The 23,426-nt window shown below is 42.9% G+C and overlaps 1 pseudogene; it reads right to left on the bottom strand.

Moving 5' to 3' along the window:
• Positions 1-1,981: 1,981 nt before the first annotated feature.
• LOC135534261 (carbohydrate sulfotransferase 3-like) lies at positions 1,982-23,025 on the bottom strand (annotated as a pseudogene).
• Between the last annotated feature and the right edge of the window lie 401 nt (positions 23,026-23,426).

Genomic DNA, 23,426 nt, shown 5'->3' with positions numbered 1-23,426 from the left:
GTTTGCTCCAACCCTGTTCCTGGAGAGCTATCGATCTGTAGGTGTTTGCTCCAACCCTGTTCCTGGAGAGCTATCGATCTGTAGGTGTTTGCTCCAACCCTGTTCCTGGAGAGCTATCGATCTGTAGGTGTTTGCTCCAACCCTGTTCCTGGAGAGCTATCGATCTGTAGGTGTTTGCTCAACCCTGTTCCTGGAGAGCTACCGATCTGTAGGTGTTTGCTCCAACCCTGTTCCTGGAGAGCTATCGATCTGTAGGTGTTTGCTCCAACCCTGTTCCTGGAGAGCTATCGATCTGTAGGTGTTTGCTCCAACCCTGTTCCTGGAGAGCTACCGATCTGTAGGTGTTTGCTCCAACCCTGTTCCTGGAGAGCTATTGATCTGTAGGTGTTTGCTCCAACCCTGTTCCTGGAGAGCTACCGATGTGTAGGTGTTTGCTCCAACCCTGTTCCTGGAGAGCTACCGATCTGTAGGTGTTTGCTCCAACTAACCTGATTCTGCTTATTAACCAGCTAATTATTAGAATCAGGTGTGCTACATTAGGGTTGGAGTGAAAACCTACAGGACGGTAGCTCTCCAGGAACAGGGTTGGAGTGAAAACCTACAGGACGGTAGCTCTCCAGGAACAGGGTTGGAGTGAAAACCTACAGGACGGTAGCTCTCCAGGAACAGGGTTGGAGTGAAAACCTACAGGACGGTAGCTCTCCAGAAACAGGGTTGGAGAGTCCTGCTCTGGCGAGGAACAGGGTTGGAGTGAAAACCTACAGGACGGTAGCTCTCCAGGAACAGGGTTGGAGTGAAAACCTACAGGACGGTAGCACTCCAGGAACAGGGTTGGAGTGAAAACCTACAGGACGGTAGCTCTCCAGGAACAGGGTTGGAGTGAAAACCTACAGGACGGTAGCTCTCCAGGAACAGGGTTGGAGTGAAAACCTACAGGACGGTAGCTCTCCAGAAACAGGGTTGGAGAGTCCTGCTCTGGCGAGGAACAGGGTTGGAGAGTCCTGCTCTGGCCAGAAACAGGGTTGGAGAGTCCTGCACTGGTGAGGAACAGGGTTGGAGAATCCTGCTCTGGTGAGGAACAGGGTTGGAGAGTCCTGCTCTGGCCAGGAACAGGGTTGGAGAGTCCTGCTCTGGTGAGGAACAGGGTTGGAGAGTCCTGCTCTGGCCAAAAACAGGTTTGGAGAGTCCTGCTCTGGTCAGGAACAGGGTTGGAGAGTCCTGCTCTGGCCAGAAACAGGGTTGGAGAGCCCTGCTCTGGTCAGGAACAGGGTTGGAGAGTCCTGCTCTGGCCAGAAACAGGTTGGAGAGTCCTGCTCTGGCTAGGAACAGGGTTGGAGAGTCCTGCTCTGGTGAGGAACAGGGTTGGAGAGTCCTGCTCTGGTCAGGAACAGGGTTGGAGAGTCTTGCTCTGGCCAGAAAGAGGGTTGGAGAGTCCTGCTCTGGTGAAGAACAGGGTTGGAGAGTCCTGCTCTGGCCAGAAACAGGGTTGGAGAGTCCAGCTCTGGCCAAGATCAGGGTTGGAGAGCCCTGCTCTGGCGAGGAACACGGTTGGTGAGTCCTGCTCTGGCCAGGAACAGGGTTGGAGAGTCCTGCTCTGGCCATGAACAGGGTTGGAGAGTCCTCCTCTGGCCAGAAAAAGGGTTGGAGAGTCCTGCTCTGGCCAGGAACAGGGTTGGAGAGTCCTGCTCTGGCCAGGAACAGGGTTGGAGAGTCTTGCTCTGGACAGGAACAGGGTTGGAGAGTCCTGCTCTGGCCAGAAACATGGTTGGAGAGTCCTGCTCTGGCCAGGAACAGGGTTGGAGAGTCCTGCTCTGGGCTTAATGAATGTCTCCGATGTTCGTGGATAGTTCGCTTCAAATCGGTTTGAGATTTCTCCATATGAATAAGCAATGCTACCCTACACATAGAACATATATTTGAAGAAATATCACCTAACAGTTTAAAATACATTTGACAGCAAAACAAGGAAACAACAAAAGTAGACTTGTCAGTATTCAATTTACTTGTACAGTAAAAGGCCAAACAACCACATACAACAATAGTGAATTCCACTGAAATGAAAAGCAAACTTAACTTAACACCAGAATGAGAAAAGGCAAAGGCATACATATAGACAAAAACCATAACGCCTTCCAATGGGCAACCTATTCCCTACATTGTGCACTACCTATGACCAGATCCCAATGGGGCAGTGGTCAAAAATAGTGCACCATATACGGAATAGGGTGCCATTTGGAACGTACACCCAGTCTTTTAGTCCCCTGGTCCTCTTCTTGTCCATCATCACCAGCCAGGAGACTTGTGTCAAAGGACAGAAAGCTGCTGATAAACCTCACACAATTCTGCAAACCAGCTGCAGGAGGAATGTATGTGTCTATTCCCTATGGTGCATTATGGGGAACAGGGTGCCTTTTGGGACACAGAATGTCTGTACATACAGGACCACCGAAGACATCTGTTTTTACAGAATGAGTCGCTACGCTCACCGTCGACTTCCACGACGTGAAACACTAACAGCCAATTAAAACTAAAACAGCAACATGCATGTACAGCTACTCACTCACCGAGCTAATGTGTGCATGAAGCAAACCTGGGTTCAAATAGTATTCAAAATCATTTCAAATACTTCAACTGGTGTTATTAACCAATAGAATCATCTCAAAACAGCAAACCCCACCCATATGGCACCCCTGGCAGGCTAAAGCAAATGCTAATGCCGTATGAAAGATGTTGAATACTATTTGAACCCAGGTCTGGAAGTAAGGGGTCCCATCAGTTAGCGGGGAGAAAACTATCCATCTATGTAGCATGTGCAAAAGCCATGGCCATAGTCTCTCAATCTCAATACAAATAAAATAATATATTAAATTAACATGAAAGAACATCCCTTCTTTATAGGTAAATGCTATAGAACATACAATGTTATAGAACATACAAGACCAAAACATTGGAATGTCCTGCCACTGTTTTGCTTTCCACACACACAGAGCTAAGACATTCATTTAACTCCCTTCTCTACAGCTCAGTTCAAAATCAGCTACTGTTATTAACCCGTGACTTGCTTGACAGAAGTACCAAAATACACTTCAACAGGGAAACTGTTGAAGGACTGAAGCTTGGCCACCCTAAAACCAGATTTAAAAGGCTTGAATTACTTGGGGTGAAAAGGTGGCAAAGGTACATAACAAACAACTTTTCTACCATGTAGTACTCATGTAACAAGGGGTTTCTACCATGTAGTACTCATAAAACAAGTGTTTTCTACCATGTAGTACTCATAAAACAAATGTTTTCTACCATGTAGTACTCATAAAACAAGTGTTTTCTACCATGTAGTACTCATAAAACAAGTGTTTTCTACCATGTAGTACTCATAAAACAAGTGTTTTCTACCATGTAGTACTCATAAAACAAGTGTTTTCTACCATGTAGTACTCATAAAACAAATGTTTTCTACCATGTAGTACTCATAAAACAAGTGTTTTCTACCATGTAGTACTCATAAAACAAGTGTTTTCTACCATGTAGTACTCATAAAACAAGTGTTTTCTACCATGTAGTACTCATAAAACAAATGTTTTCTACCATGTAGTACTAATGTAACAAGGGGTTTTCTACCATGTAGTACTCATGTAACAAGGATTTTCTACCATGTAGTACTCATGTAACAAGGGTTTTCTACCGTGTAGTTCTCATGTAACAAGTGTTTTCTACCATGTAGTACTCACAAAACAAGTGTTTTCTACCATGTAGTACTCATAAAACAAGTGTTTTCTACCATGTAGTACTCATAAAACAAGTGTTTTCTACCATGTAGTACTCATAAAACAAATGTTTTCTACCATGTAGTACTAATGTAACAAGGGGTTTTCTACCATGTAGTACTCATGTAACAAGGGATTTCTACCATGTAGTATTCATGTAACAAGGGTTTTCTACCATGTAGTACTCATGTACCAAGGGTTTTCTACCATGTAGTACTAATGTAAGAAGGGATTACTACCATGTAGTACTCATGTAACAAGGGTTTTCTACCATGTAGTATTCATGTAACAAGGGATTTCTACCATGTAGTACTCATGTAACAAGGGATTTCTACCATGTAGTACTCATGTAACAAGGGGGTTTCTACCATGCAGTACTCATGTACCAAGGGTTTTCTTTTGTTAAATGTCCCTGTAATAAGTTAAAAGGTAGTACTCGTTTTTGTATTCGTTCCTTTTTATTACACACAAAAATGTGTATTTCCTTCTACACCCTGGAGTGTAACATGTTATAATTGAATATGTATCTATAAAGTGTCTTATACATTACTCTGTTGTATACGTGTACAGTCCCCAATAAATATCCTCACAACTATCACTTCATCATCGTATCTGTTGGTCCACTTTGTCTGATGAGCAGAGTTCAGAGTTACCGTAAAATGTCTATGAAAAGTTTTGTATGAAAATCTTTTCTTCGATCAAACTGATAGACTTGTCCGTCAGCATCGCCTCGCTGTTCACAAACTTGTACCCAAACAGTTTCATCGTGGGTCCACAGACCCTCTGCACCACCTGGGCTAGTTTGTACGGTATGCTGAACCTCCATTTCTCGACTTGCTCTGAGGAGTTTTTCTGTGTTGAATACACTCCACTCGCTTCATTGGAAGCCTGGGTGTTCTTTAACACCCAGTCTTTCACCTGAGGAGTGAACGGGATCCCGGTGAACATGTACATCTCCGCTGCCTTCCTCATAGGGAATCTAGCGATATCCTCGTACCGTACTAGCATGTACCTCCGCCTCAGCCAAGACGGCTGCCTCAGGCCGACCTCCGCAGACATCCTGATGTTGTCGCAGTTGCCTTTCAGCTTCCTCACCTCGTCGTCGTCAATGGGCACGTCTCCGTCCACCGCCCACTTCTTCCAGTTGTTGTACTTGGCGGAGAAGGCCACCATGCGGGAGGCCAGAACCGCCCTGGGGTCCCTCACCAGCTGGATGAACTTGATGTCCAGACGAGGGTCCTCGGCGAGGGTCTCAGGGTCTCCAGCTGGCGCACCCGGACGGATTTAATGGCCCTGTGCTCCTTCTGCTGGCATGACTCGGACGCCATGGTCAGGTTGAGGGGACCACACTTCCTGGTCCGGCAATGGTAGCGTTCAAAGACTTTCTTAACGAACGGGCTACAGACGGACTCCTCACAGAGAGAGCTGCTAGATTCTCTCCTGAACAGGGCTGAGGTGACGTGGTCTTCAGGAAGTGGGTCAATAAAGCTCTCCAGAGGGGTGAAGTCACACAGGAAGAGCCCCTGGAGGACTTCCCGGTAGGCCCGGGCAGCGGCTGTGGCGTTGGTCCCGCCGCTCTCTAATGTCAGCGACCTCTCCACGTGCCACAGCGGCTCGAACAGGTAGAACATGTTGTCGCCCTGCTGGTTGAAGAACTCGCCCACGAAGGAGGAGCCTGTCCGCGTGGTGGCCAATAGGAGGATGTGCTTTCTGTTTCCTGCTGACCCTATGACCTCTGACCTACAATACAGCAGAAAATACAAAACTTTATTGTCCAATGGCAATCGGATCGGATATTTAGAAAAAACAAACATTATTCCCAACCACTTGGACATCACACATACAGATACTGATCAGGAGTGGGGACACCACTATGCTAGCTTCAGGAATGTCTTTACTGAGATCAAACATGATATGTTAGGTAATGTAGTGTCAATCAATCACATATATTTTATAAATGCCTTTAGGCTGGGTGCTTTACAGACACCCAGCCGAAAACCCCCAGAGAAGAAGCAATGCAGAGGCAGAAGCACAGTAGGAACAACTCCCTGGAAGGCAGGAACCTAGAAAGAAATCTAGAGAGGAGCCGGGCTCTGAGGGGTGGCCAGTCCTCTCCTGGCTGTACAGGGTGTAGATTTAGGAGTACATGTAGCCATTAAGGCCAGACTGCTTGTCTTACTGTATGATAAATAGTATATCATGCTACACACACAGACCTCTGCTCGGTGTAGTTCTCCAGGCGTCTCTTCATGAGGGTGAAGACAGGGTCCAGCTTGCTCAGGGTAGAGAAGGAGGAGCCATTAAACTTCAGGAGACCCAGGGCTGAGGCTGAGGCAGAGTTACTGGGCTGAAGGGGTGTCTGGGGGGTCTGCTTTGGGGTGAGCTTGTCTGAAACCCTACAAGACAGGGTTGGCAGTGTTAAACAACACGATTTATAGTTTCACAAGACCATCTTATCCACAGACAGTGAAATCAATTAGAGTAAGTAAACAATCTATGCAATTGAAATCTTGACAACATGACTACTTCATCCAATCAGACGACTTGGAAAACACGGCATGACACTTGAGGCCGAGTAGCTGAAACGAATGGCCCAAACACGCCGCTATGAATAAAGGAGAGCCTGTTCCAATCTGAGGGAGACCAGTATACTAGACAGGCCTAACGCATACACACATACACACATATGCACACACAAACACACATATACACACATATACACACATACACACATATACACACATACACATATACACACATATACACACATATACACACATATACACACATATACACACACACACATATATACACACATATACACACATATACACACACACACATATATACACATATACACACATATACACACATATACACACATACACATATACACACATATACACACATATACACACATACACATATACACACATATACACACATACACATATACACACATATACACACATATACACACATATACACACATACACATATACACACATATACACACATATACACACATATATACACACATATACACACACACACATATATACACATATACACACATATACACACATATACACACATATACACACATATACACACATATACACACATATACACACATATACACACATATACACACACACACATATATACACACACACACATATATACACACATATACACACACACACATATATACACATATACACACATATACACACATATATACACATATACACACATATACACACATATACACACATATACACACACACACATATATACACACACATACACACATATACACACATATACACACATACACATATACACACATATACACACATATACACACATATACACACACATACACACACATACACACATATACACACATATACACACACATATATACACACATATACACACATATACACACACACACATATATACACACATATACACACATATACACACATATACATATATACACACATATACACACATACACATATACACACATATACACACATATTCACACATATACAAAAAAAAACACACATATACACACACATATATACACACATATACACACATATACACACACATATACACATATATACACATATACACACATATACACACATATACACACATATACACACATACACATATACACACATATACACACATATACACACATATACACATATACACACATATACACACATATACACACATATACACACATATACACACACACACATATATACACACACACACATATATACACACATATACACACACACACATATATACACACATACACATATACACACATATACACACATACACATATACACACATATACACACATATACACACATATACACACATACACATATACACACATATACACACATATACACACATATATACACACATATACACACATACACATATACACACATATACACACATATACACACATACACATATACACACATATACACACATACACATATACACACATATACACACATATACACACATATACACACATACACATATACACACATATACACACATATACACACATATATACACACATATACACACATATACACACACACACATATATACACACATATACACACATATACACACATACACATATACACACATATACACACATATACACACATATACACATATACACACATATACACACATATACACACATATACACACATATACACACACACACATATATACACATATACACACATATACACACATATACACACATATACACACATATACACACATATACACACATATACACACATATACCACACATACACACACACACGCACACATACGCACATATACGCACATATACGCACATATACACACATACATACACACACACACTCTCTCTCCCTCTCTCTCTGTTGATCATGGAGCTGGGGTTCGGTTTACCGTGAGATAATGTTGTTTTCCTTCTCAATGATGACCAGAGCCACAATGAAGACAAGGGAGATGGTGTATTTCATCCTCATCCTGCGATGTAGCTGTGTCAGGGATCTGCTGCTGTCACGGAAGGTCTTCTTTAATAGCTTCTGCCAATCTTCTCCTCTTCTCCAGACTCCCGCTGCCTATTCAAACAGTCCTCCGGTTGATCGTTGTTGTATTTTCCATCGTATACACGGCTGCATCGTTCTGCGAAATGAAATGAACACGCTACAGTACTGTAAACAAGAACACACACCTTAAACGACTTCAACTGTTACAGTATAGACGACTTCAATTGTTATAGTATAGAGGACTTCAATTGTTATAGTATAGAGGCCTTCAATTGTTATAGTATAGAGGACTTCAATTGTTATAATATAGAGGACTTCAATTGTTATAGTATAGAGGACTTCAATTGTTATAGTATAGAGGACTTCAACTGTTACAGTATAGACGACTTCAATTGTTATAGTATAGAGGACTTCAATTGTTATAGTATAGAGGACTTCAATTGTTATAGTATAGAGGACTTCAACTGTTACAGTATAGACGACTTCAATTGTTATAGTATAGAGGACTTCAATTGTTATAGTATAGAGGACTTCAATTGTTATAGTATAGACGACTTCAATTGTTATAGTATAGAGGACTTCAATTGTTATAGTATAGAGGACTTCAATTGTTATAGTATAGAGGACTTCAACTGTTATAGTATAAATTACTTAAATTGTAATAGTATAGATGACTTAAATTGTTATAGTAAAGTTTACATAAATTATTATAGTATAGTTGTGTTAGATTACATCTTCTGAAAACGAATCTGTTGATAACCAGTCAAATGGAGGAGAAAGTATCCCAGGTTCTACGTACAGTATGCTGTAGTATAGCTTGATGTAAATGTATCAGTGCCTCGTTGCTTAGTCAGCATGTTGGTGGTTTGAGGTGGGAGTTTAATAGCTGTGTTTATGGGTCATGCTAGCTTCCCGTCAATTGGTGTCGGACCCATTTTCGGAGACGATAATATCATTTCATACCACAGTGGTGTAAGAATAGAAAGCGTCAGAGTGGTTTCACAGGGGGAATTTAATCTGCTACATCCCTTGGGTCTGTCTGTGTTTTCTTTAGGGCTACAGGGGGATTTCAAGAACCCACCCACAATGCAGTGTTGAAAGCTGAAGTCCCTCAAGAGATAAAACAATGCTTGCTCGGACTGAGCCTCTCTCTGTCTCTCAATCCCTCTGTCTCTCAATCCCTCTGTCTCTCAATCTCTCTGTCTCTCAATCTCTCTGTCTCTCAATCTCTCTGTCTCTCAATCCCTCTGTCTCTCAATCCCTCTGTCTCTCTGTCTCTCAATCTCTCTGTCTCTCAATCTCTCTGTCTCTCAATCTCTCTGTCTCAAATCAAGTACAATAATATTTAATATTGCATCTACATGGCGATAATAGCATAAAAATGTGTTGTAACATGACCCATACACAGAGGAACAAAATATCTAGGCTTTGAATGCAACTAATAATGTCAAACATGACATGGCCAAAGGTATGTGGACCCCTGCTCAATGAACATCTCATTCCAAAATCATCGACAGACCTCGCTCTGTGCACAGGGGCATTGTAATACTGAAACAGCCATTGTTGCTCCTACACATTTCCACTTCACCGTAACAGAGCTTGCAGTTGACATGGGCAGCTCTAGCAGCGGCAGCTCTAGCAGGGACAGCTCTAGCAGGGGGCAGCTCTAGCAGGGGCAGCTCTAGCAGGGACAGCTCTAGCAGGGGCAGCTCTAGCAGGGGCAGCTCTAGCAGGGACAGCTCTAGCAGGGGCAGCTCTAGCAGGGGGCAGCTCTAGCAGCGGCAGCACTAGCAGGGGCAGCGCTAGCAGGGGGCAGGTCTAGCAGGGGTAGCTCTAGCAGCGGCAGCACTAGCAGGGGCAGCTCTAGCAGGGCAGAAAGTCACTGAGCTCTTCAGTATGGGCCATTCTATGGCCAATGTTTGTCTATGGAGATTGCATGGTTGTGTGCTCGAGTTTATACACCTGTCAGCAACGGGTGTGGCTGAAATAACCTAATCCACATACTGTTGTCCATGTAATGTATGTCACCAAGGTACCCAATCCACCAGCTGCTCCTTTATGTCAGCACTCAATGAGGTATTTTAAGAGAAGACTCAAGAGCACTCAGTGACATGTCCAGCAGGCTACCAGAACAAACCACTGTCTGGTGAAGACATACTGTAGCCTGGTGTCAGATATGTTGGTGCTGTCTTACCAACTCCTAATTATTTATTCAATGATGGAGATAGGAGTTCACAAGTTAATACAAACAGATCTGGGACCAGGCTATTCATGGGTTGTTGATTTCCTTCACAATATTGTTTTGAACGTTTGTTTTGGACTGAGCATTCTACTCAATGCATCGTCAATGAGCACGATGAAGATTTCATCCAAAGTACATTACAGTGACTTGTAAATACCAAGGCATTCAAAAGGAGGCAAACAATTAGTGGGAAAACCTTCTGTCATCATTTTGATGTCCCCAGATTGACTTTAGCTGCAGTATAACGTTAGCTAGCTAGCTAAGCTTGAGGGGAGACCTCCAGATTGACTTTAGCTGCAGTATAACGATAGCTAGCTAGCTAAGCTTGAGGGGAGACCTCCAGATTGACTTTAGATGCAATATAACGTTAGCTAGCTAGCTAAGATTGAGGGGAGACCTCCAGATTGACTTTAGCTGCAGTATAACGATAGCTAGCTAGCTAAGCTTGAGGGGAGACCCCCAGATTGACGTTAGCTGCAGTATAACGTTAGCTAGCTAGCTAAGATTGAGGGGAGACCTCCAGATTGACTTTAGCTGCAGTATAACGTTAGCTAGCTAGCTAAGATTGAGGGGAGGCCACCGGATTTTTAGCTAGCTAACGTCAGCATTGCCAGCTATTCTTTAAGAACTTTGCTAGCTAATGACAACATTGACATCTGTGTAAGTAAATTTGACTAGATGATAATGCTAGCAAAGATATTTCCTACTAAATATTTGACTACTTTAGCAATTTCATCGTATTTCCAGGCACTATCGTGTAAATTTAGACTAAATAGTATTTAGCATCCGTCCAGAATGACTGGGCTTATCACCACTTTAAAAGGATCTGCCCCTTTTTTAAATTTTCGCTTTAAAATGACATACCCAAATCTAAGTGCCTGTAGTTCAGGACCTGAAGCAAGGATACGCATATTCTTAAAAGGAAACACTTTGAAGGTTGTGGAAATGTGAACTGAATGTAGGAGAGAATATAACACATTAGATCTGGTAAACGATAGTACAAAGTAAAAGCCAACCGTTTTTTTTGTACCATCGTCTTTGAAATGCAAGAGAAAGGCCATAATGTATTATTCCAGGCTAAGCACAATTTAGATTTTGGCCACTAGATGGCAGCAGTGCATGTGCAGTTTTAGACTGATCCAATGAACCATTGCATTTCTGCTCAAAATGTTGTATCAAGACCGCCCAAATGTGCCCAATTGGTTTACTGATAACTTTTCAAGTTCCTAATTGTGCACTCTCCTCAAACAATAGCATGCTATTATTTCACTGTGACAGCTACTGTATTGGACAGTGCTGTTAGTTTTCTGCCAATATCTGATATGTCTATGTCCTTGGAAATGTTCTTGTTACTTACAACCTCATGCTAATCACATTAGCGCACATTAGTTCAACCGTCCTTAAGGCACCACTGTGGCGCCGCCGGCAGAGGGCGGTTGAGAATGTTCTTGACGGGACCGAGTGACGGAGGTGCTATGAATAGCGAAGAAGGGCTTTCATTATTCCAACAGAGAGCTCCCAGACTGAGCACCTAAACAGTGACCTAACACTGCAGTAAAACAGTTACCTTTGAACAGGGGATATATGGGAAACAGCACAGAGGCAAAAAGTAAACAGAAATGGAGGGGGAAAACCTGCTTGTCACGGGGCCATAAATTGTAAACATTATGAGACTGTGAGAGTGTGAGCAAGCAGAACTGCAGCAGGATATAAAACCTGGTATCGGTCCCAAATGAGCCCCTATTCCCTTTATAGTGCCCTATTTTTTGTCCACTATTCCCTTTAAAGTGCACTACTTTTTACCACTATTCCCTTTATAGTGCACTACTTTTGACCACTATTCTCTTTAAAGTGCACTACTTTTGACCGGGACCCATTGTAGGGAATAGGGTCCCATTTGGGATGCATCCCTAGCTGTACCTGGTTTGCAGAGTAAGTCGAGTCTATCCATTGAAGACAAAGACGGATGTAATTGAGGCCTATTTAGGGATATCCTGCCCATTCTGCTAGAGGATTACTATAATGTTGCTGTTGGGATAATGTTCGCTTGGCTTTAATCCCTGACTAATGATCCAAGATGAAACGGGCGATCTGGGTTTTAAACTAAACCAAAGCGGTCAACACACCACTGTTTGTTTTGTTGTAAACAACTGAAGGATGTGGCTGGAGAAATGTAACCACTCTTAAATTAAGTTCTATTCTTCAAATATCAATGGCTATTATATCATTCATAAAAATAAAAATAAATGGATGTACCAATCCCAGATTGCCCCTTGAAACTCACTGCCTGCCATTAGAAAGGGTATCTTACATGACGAGAGACTGTGGCTATTCACCTTCAGTAACAATTACTACATTGACTGAGGTGATGATTGAGGTGAAAATGTACATCATTATTGAACCGGTTTGATATAATGGCCCATTCAAGGAACAGAGACAGGTTAACCCGTTGTCTATGTGTCTGGCACCACAACTACCATGGTTTTGTGACAAACCAGCTGTAGGCCGACAACACTATGGTCTCTTTCTATTCAAATGTCTATCTAATATCGATATCAGGAAAAGTGTATAAACGTGAGGCAGAACTTGCAAACTGTATGTTTCAAAAGGCACATCTGTGTGAAAAGGTCAGTTCATTAGGTCCCTCTAATGGTTGCTATAGTAACCCGTGATCATTAATACGGTGTCCTAAATGTCACCCAAATTCGCTACATAGTGTACAACTTCTGACGAGTGCCCCCTAAAGAGGTGCCCTATATGGGGAACAAGGAGCAATTAGGGCCACATAATGTGGAAACATCAGTTTATGAGGTCCTCCTGGCAGTAGCTACAGTAAAAGGCTGGGACTCCCGAGTGGCGAAGGGGTCTAAGGCTGCATCTCAGTCCTAGAGGTGTCATTACAGACCCTGGTTTATTTCCAGGCTGTAACACAACCGGCCGTGATTGGGAGTCCCATAAGGGGGGCACACAATTGGCCCAGTGTCGTCCAGGGTTAGGGTTTGGCCGGGGTAGGCAGTCATTGTAAATAAGAATTTGTTCTTAACTGACTTGCCTAGTTCAATAAAGGTTAAATAAATATAAATGTCATGTTCGTTGTAAGGATCGGACCAAGGCGCGGAGTGGAATGCATACATTCTCGTTATTAACTGAATACAAACCAACAAAATAACAACCGAACCGTGACACTATACAAAATAGTGCTGACAGGCAACTACACATACGTCAAGATCCCACACCCCAAATGAGGAATATGGCTGCCTAAATATGATCCCCAATCAGAGACAACGATAAACAGCTGTCTCTGATTGGGAGCCATATCATGCCAACATAGACATACAAAAACCCTAGACATACAAAAACCCTAGACATACCAAACTAGAGTACCCACCCTAGTCACACCCTGACCTAACCAAAATATATAGAAAAACAGAGATATCTAAGGTTCAGGGCGTGACAATAAATGTATCCTGAGACAATTAAAGATCCCAGGCCTGGCTGATTCCTCCATGTGGATCAAATGGCACCCTATATAGTACACTACTTTTGAATAGAGCCTCCTAAGTCTGGGATTATAATGATGACAGAACTACACCAGTTTGTATTTAGACTTTTGTGGTTGCACATTGATATTCGTGTTTGCAAGTACAATTAGCAAATGTGTAATTGAATTTTGCAAAGTTGTATCATGATGTGTTAAATATTTAACAACGGTCGAAAACTTGTGACTTGACGTTTTCAGAATTATTACAAATCCATTTAAAGAGTACGAATATTCTGCTGTGAATCAAAAAATACACTTGCAGACTTTGAATCTGCGTGCGCTCTGGGGTTCTCTCAATGTTGTCACGTTACCAAGAGATTAAAATCAAATAAAATTGTATTTGTCACATGCACTGAATACAACAGGTGTAGTAGACCTTACAGTGAAATGATTACTTACAAGCCCTTAACCAACAACATAAGTTTTAAGAAAAATACCTAATAAATAATAATAAAAACAGCAGTAATAAGCTTGTAGAAAGAGACTTGCACAAGTAAAATATGTTTTGATTTGAGCAGCTCTGAGGACAGGACCTTTTACTCCAGACCAGTAAAAGATGTTTTGATTTGAGCAGCTCTGAGGACAGGACCTTTTACTCCAGACCAGTAAAAGTAAAGATACCTTAATAGAAAATTACTTGAGTAAAAGTGAGTCACAGAGTAAAATACTACTTCAGTAAAAGTCTAAAAGTATTTGGTTTTAAATATACTTAAGTATCAAAAGTAAATGTCATTGATAAAATATATTTAAGTATCAAAGTAAAAGTATAAATCATTTCTTAATATTAAGCAAACTAGGTGGCATCATTTTATTTAAATGATGGTTCCAAGTTCAAACCCCTGAGCTGACAAGGTACAAATCTGTTGTTCTGCACCTGAACAGGCAGTTAACCCACTGCTCTGAGGCTGTCAATGAAATGAATTTCTTCTTAACTGACTTGCCTAGTTAAATAAAATTTGACAATTTTTATTGTCCTGCTAAGCATTCAAAATGTAATGAGTACATTTGGATGTCAGGGAAAATGTTTGGAGTAAAAAGTACATCATTTTCTTTAGGAATGTAGAGAAAATAAAATAAAAGTTGTCAAAAAATATAAATAGTAAAGTAAAGTACAGATACCCAACAAAACTACTTTAATACTTTCAAGTATTTCTACTTAAGTACTTTACACCACTGCTCTGAGAAATCAGTGCCATGAGCTATGGAAATAAAGACAGTCGCACTCAAATTTTTTGAGAATGACACAAATATTAATTTTCACAGTCTGCTGCCTCATTTTGAATGATGGCAATATGCATATACTCCAGAATGTTATGAAGAGTGATCAGAAAAATTGCAATTGCAAAGTCACTCTTTGCCATGCAAATGAACTGAATCCCCCAAAAACATTTCCACTGCATTTCAGCCCTGCCACAAAAGAACCAGCTGACATCATGTCAGTGATTCTCTCGTTAACACAGGTGTGAGTTTTGACGAGGACAAGGCTGGAGATCACTCTGTCATGCTGATTGAGTTTGAATAACAGACTGGAAGCGTCAAAAGGAGGGTGGTGCTTGGAATCATTGTTCTTCCTCTGTCAACCATGGTTACCTGCAAGGAAACACGTGCTGTCATCACTGCTTTGCACAAAAAGGGATTCACAGGCAAGGATATTGCTGCCAGTAAGATTGCACCTAAATCAACCATTTATCAGATCATCATGAACTTCAAGAAGAGTGGTTCAATTGTTGTAAAGAAGGCTTCAGGGCATCCAAGAAAGTCCAGCAAGCATCAGGACCATCTCCTAAAGTTGATTCAGCTGTGGGATCGGGCACCACCAGTACAGAGCGTGCTCAGGAATGGCAGCAGGCAGGTGTGAGTGCATCTGCACACACAGTGAGGCAAAGACTGTTGGAGGATGGCCTGGTGCCAAGAAGGGCAGCAAAGAAGCCACTTCTCTCCAGGAAAAATATCAGGGACAGACTGATATTCTGCAAAAAGTACAGGGATTAGACTGCTGAGGACTGGGGTAAAGTCATTTTCTCGGATGAATCCCTTTCCAAATTGTTTTGGGCATCCGGAAAAAAGCTTGTTCGGAGAAGACAAAGGTGAGCGCTACCATCAGTCCTGTGTCATGCCAACAGTAAAGCAACCTGAGACCATTCATGTGTGGGGTTGCTTCTCAGCCAAGGGAGTGGGCTCACTGACAATTTTGCCCAAGAACACAGCCATGAATAAAGAATGGTACCAACACATCCTCCAAGAGCAACTTCTCCCAACTATCCAGAACAATGCCTTTTCCAGCACGATGGAGCACCTTGCCATAAGGCAAAAGTGATAACTAAGTTCTTTGGGTAAGAAAATTTCTATATTTTGAGTCCATGGCCAGGAAACTCCCAGACCTTAATCCCATTGTGAACTTGTGGTCAATCCTCAAGAGGCGGGTTTGTAAACAAAACCCTACAAATTCTGAACTCCAAGCATTAATTATGCAGGAATGGGCTGCCATCAGTCAGGATGTGGCCCAGAAGTTAATTGAAGTTAACAGCATGCCAGGGCGATTTGCAGGTCTTGAAAAATAAGGGTCAACGCTGCAAATATTGACTCTTTGCATCAACTTCGTGTAATTGTCAATAAAAGCATTTGACACTTATGAAATGCGTGGAATTTGTGGAAATTAATATTTGTGTCATTCTCAAAAATTTTGGCCATGACTGTATATATAAACTCTATGTAATTTATTAGGTAAATCACCAATGTTTCGGTATAACTGTGCCTTCTTCAGGGCCTGGATGGTGACACACTTCTGCTTCAAGCTGCCTTCCTGAATACGGAGGCCTTCAGTGGTACCTTCCCTTACAGCAAGAGTCTCATTATCTCTGTCTCGTAATCATTTAACATGTACTGTATGTAACCACTTAGATGCATACAAACTGCTGCAAACACAACAACTGACTCGTATTCACTTGTCCCTGGCTGCGTTTAGACAGGCAGCCCAATTCTGATCTTTTTTCCACTAATTGGTATTTTTTCAGATCAGATCAGAGCCTATGTTCGAAAGCAGTGCACTATACAGGGAATAGGAGCCATATGGGACACAGCCCCAGAGAGACGGCAGCTCCCATTAAAGCTGAGGATGAAGCTCTTGTTGTAACTCCGGACCCAAATACACTGCAGCCTTGGTGTATTTTAGACATTTTCACTCTGACACTATAGTCTTTGACATTAGGTTTGTGCTTTGTCATAATAGACTTCCAGTCATGGTGCCATCGCTAGTTAGCATTAGCTTGCAAAACTACCTCTAACTTCGTTTGTGCCATCACTAGTTAGCATTGGTTTGCGAAACTACCTCTAACTTATTTTATTCTGGATGCAGAGGCATAAAAATGGTATCCATGTATTCATCCAAAATCCCAGTATACCTGATGTTCCCCCCTTTCTGTCTTCTGAATTCCCATGATGCCTCAGATTTCCTATCTAGTTTTTTGGTGCTATGAAGGCTGAGTTCCTGTTGCAACCTCTATCTCCCTCAGGCTGCTACAGTAGCCTGTCCAAAAGACTGCAAATCTTAACTCCCAAAATGATTAGACAAATCCTGTGAAACCCTTTCAAAAGGTGAATGAGTTATAGGACTTAGAGTAAAAGTTTTGAATTGGAACTAGACCCAGCACTCACTGTTGACGTGGACTAGTTGGTAATCACAAGTTGGACTTGGAGTACACTGAGTCTGTGTTTTCTCCAGAGAGGAAATCTCCCTCTGACCATCTCCGTCTTACACCGTCAGCCCACCTGTCACAGACACAAACATCTCTCACCGAGTTCAGACCGTAAAAAACTTCTGGCCTGAGATCACAGCATTGTGATCTTTTCAGCTCCCGAGTGGCGCAATGGTCTAAGGCACTGCATCCCAGTGCAAGAGGCATCACTACAGTCCCTGGTTTGAATCCAGGCTGTATCACATCTGGCTGTGATCGGGAGTCCCATAGGGCAGCGCAATATTGGCCCAGCGTTGTCTGGGTTTGGCCGTAATTGTAAATAAGAAAAAGAAAAAATGGATTTCAAGTCTCTAAGCAGGGGCACAGCCATGGGGGGGTATAGGCTAGTGGGTGGGTTTTTAACTGACCTGTCTAGTTAAATTTACATTTTAAAACATTTCTTAGGTCACAGGTTGCCGTTTATTGTGAATAGTCTTGACTTGGAGGCAGAAATGAGACGCTTCCGCTAGATTGGCCAGCTGCAAAGTCAAAATGATCTATATTGTAAATGTAAGGTTAGGGTTAGGAAGTAGGGTTAGCAGAGTGGTTAAGGTTAGGGTTAGGTTTAAAATCAGATTGTATGACTTTGTGGCTGTGCCAGCTAGTGACCACTCTGTAGAGCTGCCTCCGATACATGAATCATCTCAATAAATGCCGACCAGTCATCTGCACGTCAGCTGGTCAGAGACTGACAACCCTCCTGGCCTGTTTGGATCCCTGCCATGCCAAGGCCTAAGGTGTAACATGTTACTCATTGGAAAACCATTGTACTCTCCAAAAGGGTTGTTGGTGCATAAAACCAGTCAGTCACAATACAGTTTGTCCACACAGAGAGGGCCCAGTGTCCCTCAACTGGTCAGTCACTAAAGATCCCAACTCAGGCCTTTTTTAAATTCACTCCGTGGCTCTTTCCCAATTCATCCTTTCTCGATTCCCTGCGTCCTTTCTCCTCAAAACACATTGGAGGATTGGGTCAGAAGGGATGGACCTTGGATCTTTTCCCCCAACGCTGTTTCAGAAGGAAGAGGACGCGAGGAATCGTGGAAAGACTAATCGAGGAGGACATTTGAGTGCATGCATGAGAGGTACTCAGCATCATATAGCCACAGACCACAGCCAATGGGAGGCATGCCATCCTCATATAGCTACCGACCACAGCCAATGGGAGACATGCCATCCTCATATAGCCACAGACCACAGCCAATGGGAGACATGCCATCCTCATATAGCTACCGACCACAGCCAATGGGAGACATGCCATCCTCATATAGCCACACACCACAGCCAATGAGAGACATGCCATCATCATATAGCCACAGACCACAGCCAATAGGAGACATGCCATCATCATATAGCCACAGACCACAGCCAATAGGAGACATGCCATCCTCATATAGCTACCGACCACAGCCAATGGGAGACATGCCATCCTCATATAGCCACAGACCACAACCAATGGGGGACATGCCATCATCATATAGCTACCGACCACAGCCAATAGGAGACATGCCATCATCATATAGCCACAGACCACAGCCAATGGGAGACATGCCATCCTCATGTAGCCACAGACCACAGCCAATGGGAGACATGCCATCATCATGTAGCCACAGACCACAGCCAATGGGAGACATGCCATCATCATGTAGCCACAGACCACAGCCAATGGGAGACATGCCATCATCATGTAGCCACAGACCACAGCCAATGGGAGACATGCCATCATCATGTAGCCACAGACCACAGCCAATGGGAGACATGCCATCATCATGTAGCCACAGACCACAGCCAATGGGAGACATGCCATCATCATGTAGCCACAGACCACAGCCAATGGGAGACATGCCATCATCATGTAGCCACAGACCACAGCCAATGGGAGACATGCCATCATCATATAGCCACAGACCACAGCCAATGGGAGACATGCCATCATCATGTAGCCACAGACCACAGCCAATGGGAGACATGCCATCATCATGTAGCCACAGACCACAGCCAATGGGAGACATGCCATCCTCATATAGCCACAGACCACAGCCAATGGGAGACATGCCATCATCATATAGCCACAGACCACAGCCAATGGGAGACATGCCATCATCATGTAGCCACAGACCACAGCCAATGGGAGACATGCCATCATCATGTAGCCACAGACCACAGCCAATGGGAGACATGCCATCCTCATATAGCCACAGACTACAGCCAATGGGAGACATGCCATCATCATGTAGCCACAGACCACAGCCAATGGGAGACATGCCATCATCATATAGCCACAGACCACAGCCAATGGGAGACATGCCATCATCATGTAGCCACAGACCACAGCCAATGGGAGACATGCCATCATCATGTAGCCACAGACCACAGCCAATGGGAGACATGCCATCATCATGTAGCCACAGACCACAGCCAATGGGAGACATGCCATCATCATGTAGCCACAGACCACAGCCAATGGGAGGCATGCCATCCTCATGTAGCCACAGACCACAGCCAATGGGAGACATGCCATCATCATGTAGCCACAGACCACAGCCAATGGGAGACATGCCATCATCATGTAGCCACAGACCACAGCCAATGGGAGACATGCCATCATCATATAGCCACAGACCACAGCCAATGGGAGACATGCCATCATCATATAGCCACAGACCACAGCCAATTGGAGACATGCCATCATCATGTAGCCACAGACCACAGCCAATGGGAGACATGCCATCATCATGTAGCCACAGACCACAGCCAATGGGAGACATGCCATCATCATGTAGCCACAGACCACAGCCAATGGGAGACATGCCATCATCATGTAGCCACAGACCACAGCCAATGGGAGACATGCCATCATCATGTAGCCACAGACCACAGCCAATGGGAGACATGCCATCCTCATATAGCCACAGACCACAGCCAATGGGAGACATGCCAGGGGAAATGAGAAGGGAAATGCATTGAGAGCTTTCTGATGATTGCTTAACAATTGCCCATAGCTGGACAAAGATTGCTTCATTTGTTATTTGTCATACGGGTGGTGTTTGGCATAGTTTAATAACACCATGTGACTGTGTTGGGTCCAACGGTTGTTCTCTAACATGTTGTATTTGTATCTTCAGTAAATACTCTACTACACTACATGTACAACATTGTCGCTAAGTCCCACAGCATTAGCTATAGAATGGAATAGCTTTTTAAATGTTTACCTTTATTTAACTAGGCAAGTCAGTGAAAAACAAGTTCTTATTTTCAATGACAGCCTACCCCTGGACAAACCGGAACAATTGTGAGCCGCCCTATGGGACGCCCAATCCTAGCCGGATGTGATACAGCCTGGTTCTGAACCAGGGACTGTAGTGACACCTACTTGCACTGAGATGCAGTGCTTTAGACGCTTGCGCCACTAGGGATCATAGATGACTGTGAAAACCATCAAAAGAACATGTAGAAAATAGTATTTTCTTTCAAATGGTTTCATGATTAATAATGTAAGCCAGTACACACCAATTATCTGAGCTTATTATCCCGTAGAAAGCGTGGTGTCAGAAAGAACTCATCTTTATTGAGCTGCCATCGAAACATTCACAACCCACCGGGCGTATGACACATCTGATGATCAGCTCATGAAGGAACCACCATCTCCCCATTTATCAGCATGTTACAAATGCTTTTTATGGATGCCTCCTTCTTATGGCTCAAATAGGATTGGGTTTTTTTGTGTTTTTTTTTTTTTAAATGAAAGGGGACTGAAGATAGAAGAGACAGCATGACAATCACATTTGTAACCATTTCTCTGTGTGAAATTTCAATTAATGCAGTCAGCGAAGCTGAAGAGCATATGGTTTAATTTTCACCTGTTCTGGCGGTGCAAAGCAGTGTCGAGTGAAATCTTGAATAATTTCAGAGTAGAAACTATCAGCTGTTTTATTTTAGTTTTTTTACTCTACCTTGACAAAGTAATTAACAGTTTACCATTGCAGGTACATTAGGCGACCATAGGCACCACAGACGTATAGCAACATGACTTCACTTCGGGTGATTTTGCCCCACACATTATCAACAGACGTTTAGCTTAACATATTGTAATGCTGTAATTACACAGGGCTATTTAAAGCATGAAAGTAAAGGCTGTGCCCCTATGACAGGTCGCCTCATATTTACAGAGAGCAGCTCAGTGGTACTCTGTAATGGATCGAGCCTGGACTCAGATATGTTTGTGCTGTCTTACCAAACCCTATGGCCAAGAAAGTACAAACAGATCTGGGACCAGGCTAAGATTAAGATCAAGATGACTTTATTGGTCAATTGCACACAAGGTCCAACCGACATGTTACTTCTGCCTTTAACCAACCCCTCCGAAGGAAACACATACATGTACAGGTTTTGAGCAGACGCTGTCACACTGGGTGTCCAGGGGGGCTGTTGTTGAGAGGGTTAAGTGCCTTGGTCAAGAGCACAATGGCAGGTAATGCATCTAGGATTTGACACCAGCAACCTTCCAGGTTGCCAGCTCAATTCCAGAAAGATTTGTCCTATCAGACCAGGGATTCAAACCAGCAACCTTGCGGCCACCGGCCCGCCTCTAACCACTAGGCTACCTGCCGCACCAGGCTGTATTGGATCTTGACAGGCTGGCACATTGACAGAGGGCAGCGCTGGTATCATATCACTGTGGGTTGTTTGATATCCTAGAAGTCCTCATCCATTGGTGGTGCTTCCAGCTCATGCAGGTATGCCCAGTCAGTAAAATATAGTGTTTGGTCTTTAGAAATCAAACCAAGGGCTATCAGGTAAGATACAACACAAATCCTGTGTAGTCATCCACACTGGATACAGTACCTCATTTATACAGCAGGAAGTCCTTATACAGTAATTAGTTAATAGGCTAGTAATAAAGTTGGAATACGCCATCAATAAATCATCAATAGACCATGCCATGTTATTAGTTCTCAAATAATAAAAAGTAGCAAACAATTAAAATAATAAAAACACTAAAGCAACAACTTTTAAAAAATGAAAACATTTATAAAAAATAAATTGGTTTGAGCATTCCTTACCATTTTATTTTGACGCTCTCAAGCAACCGGTCGCCTAATCGACAGTTGTGCGCTCGATAGGTTCCCTCATGGTCTAGTCTTCCAAAAAGCACGCTGTCTGATTCACGAACAAAGGCACCTTGTGTGGGAAAAGTTGATAAACTCCTCCATGTCCGTCAGGCTATTTCTAATATCCCCAAGATGATTCCATAGACGAAGGTGGACTACAAAAACACGCGAGCAAACTTTGACATTTTAGAAGAAAAGTTTAGAAATAAAAAAACTATTTTTCTCAAAATGTCCACACGAAAAATAAAGGGGAAAAATCCGATCAATAATGAGATTAAATAAACTTGTGAAGATATACATAACAAACAAACAAAAAAAACGCATTAACGGTTGAGTTATTATTATTTTACATCTCTAATCCCAACGAAAGGGCAAGAACACACCGTGACCGAGTGTGCCGCTCTTCCTCTAAAAATGGACACTGTAGTCACAT

The sequence above is a fragment of the Oncorhynchus masou genome, unplaced genomic scaffold (assembly GCF_036934945.1).
Source record: "Oncorhynchus masou masou isolate Uvic2021 unplaced genomic scaffold, UVic_Omas_1.1 unplaced_scaffold_3221, whole genome shotgun sequence".
Classification (NCBI taxonomy): Eukaryota; Metazoa; Chordata; class Actinopteri; order Salmoniformes; family Salmonidae; genus Oncorhynchus; species Oncorhynchus masou.
Note: the sequence above shows the minus strand (reverse complement) of the source record. Positions and strands in the feature narration are given on the sequence as shown.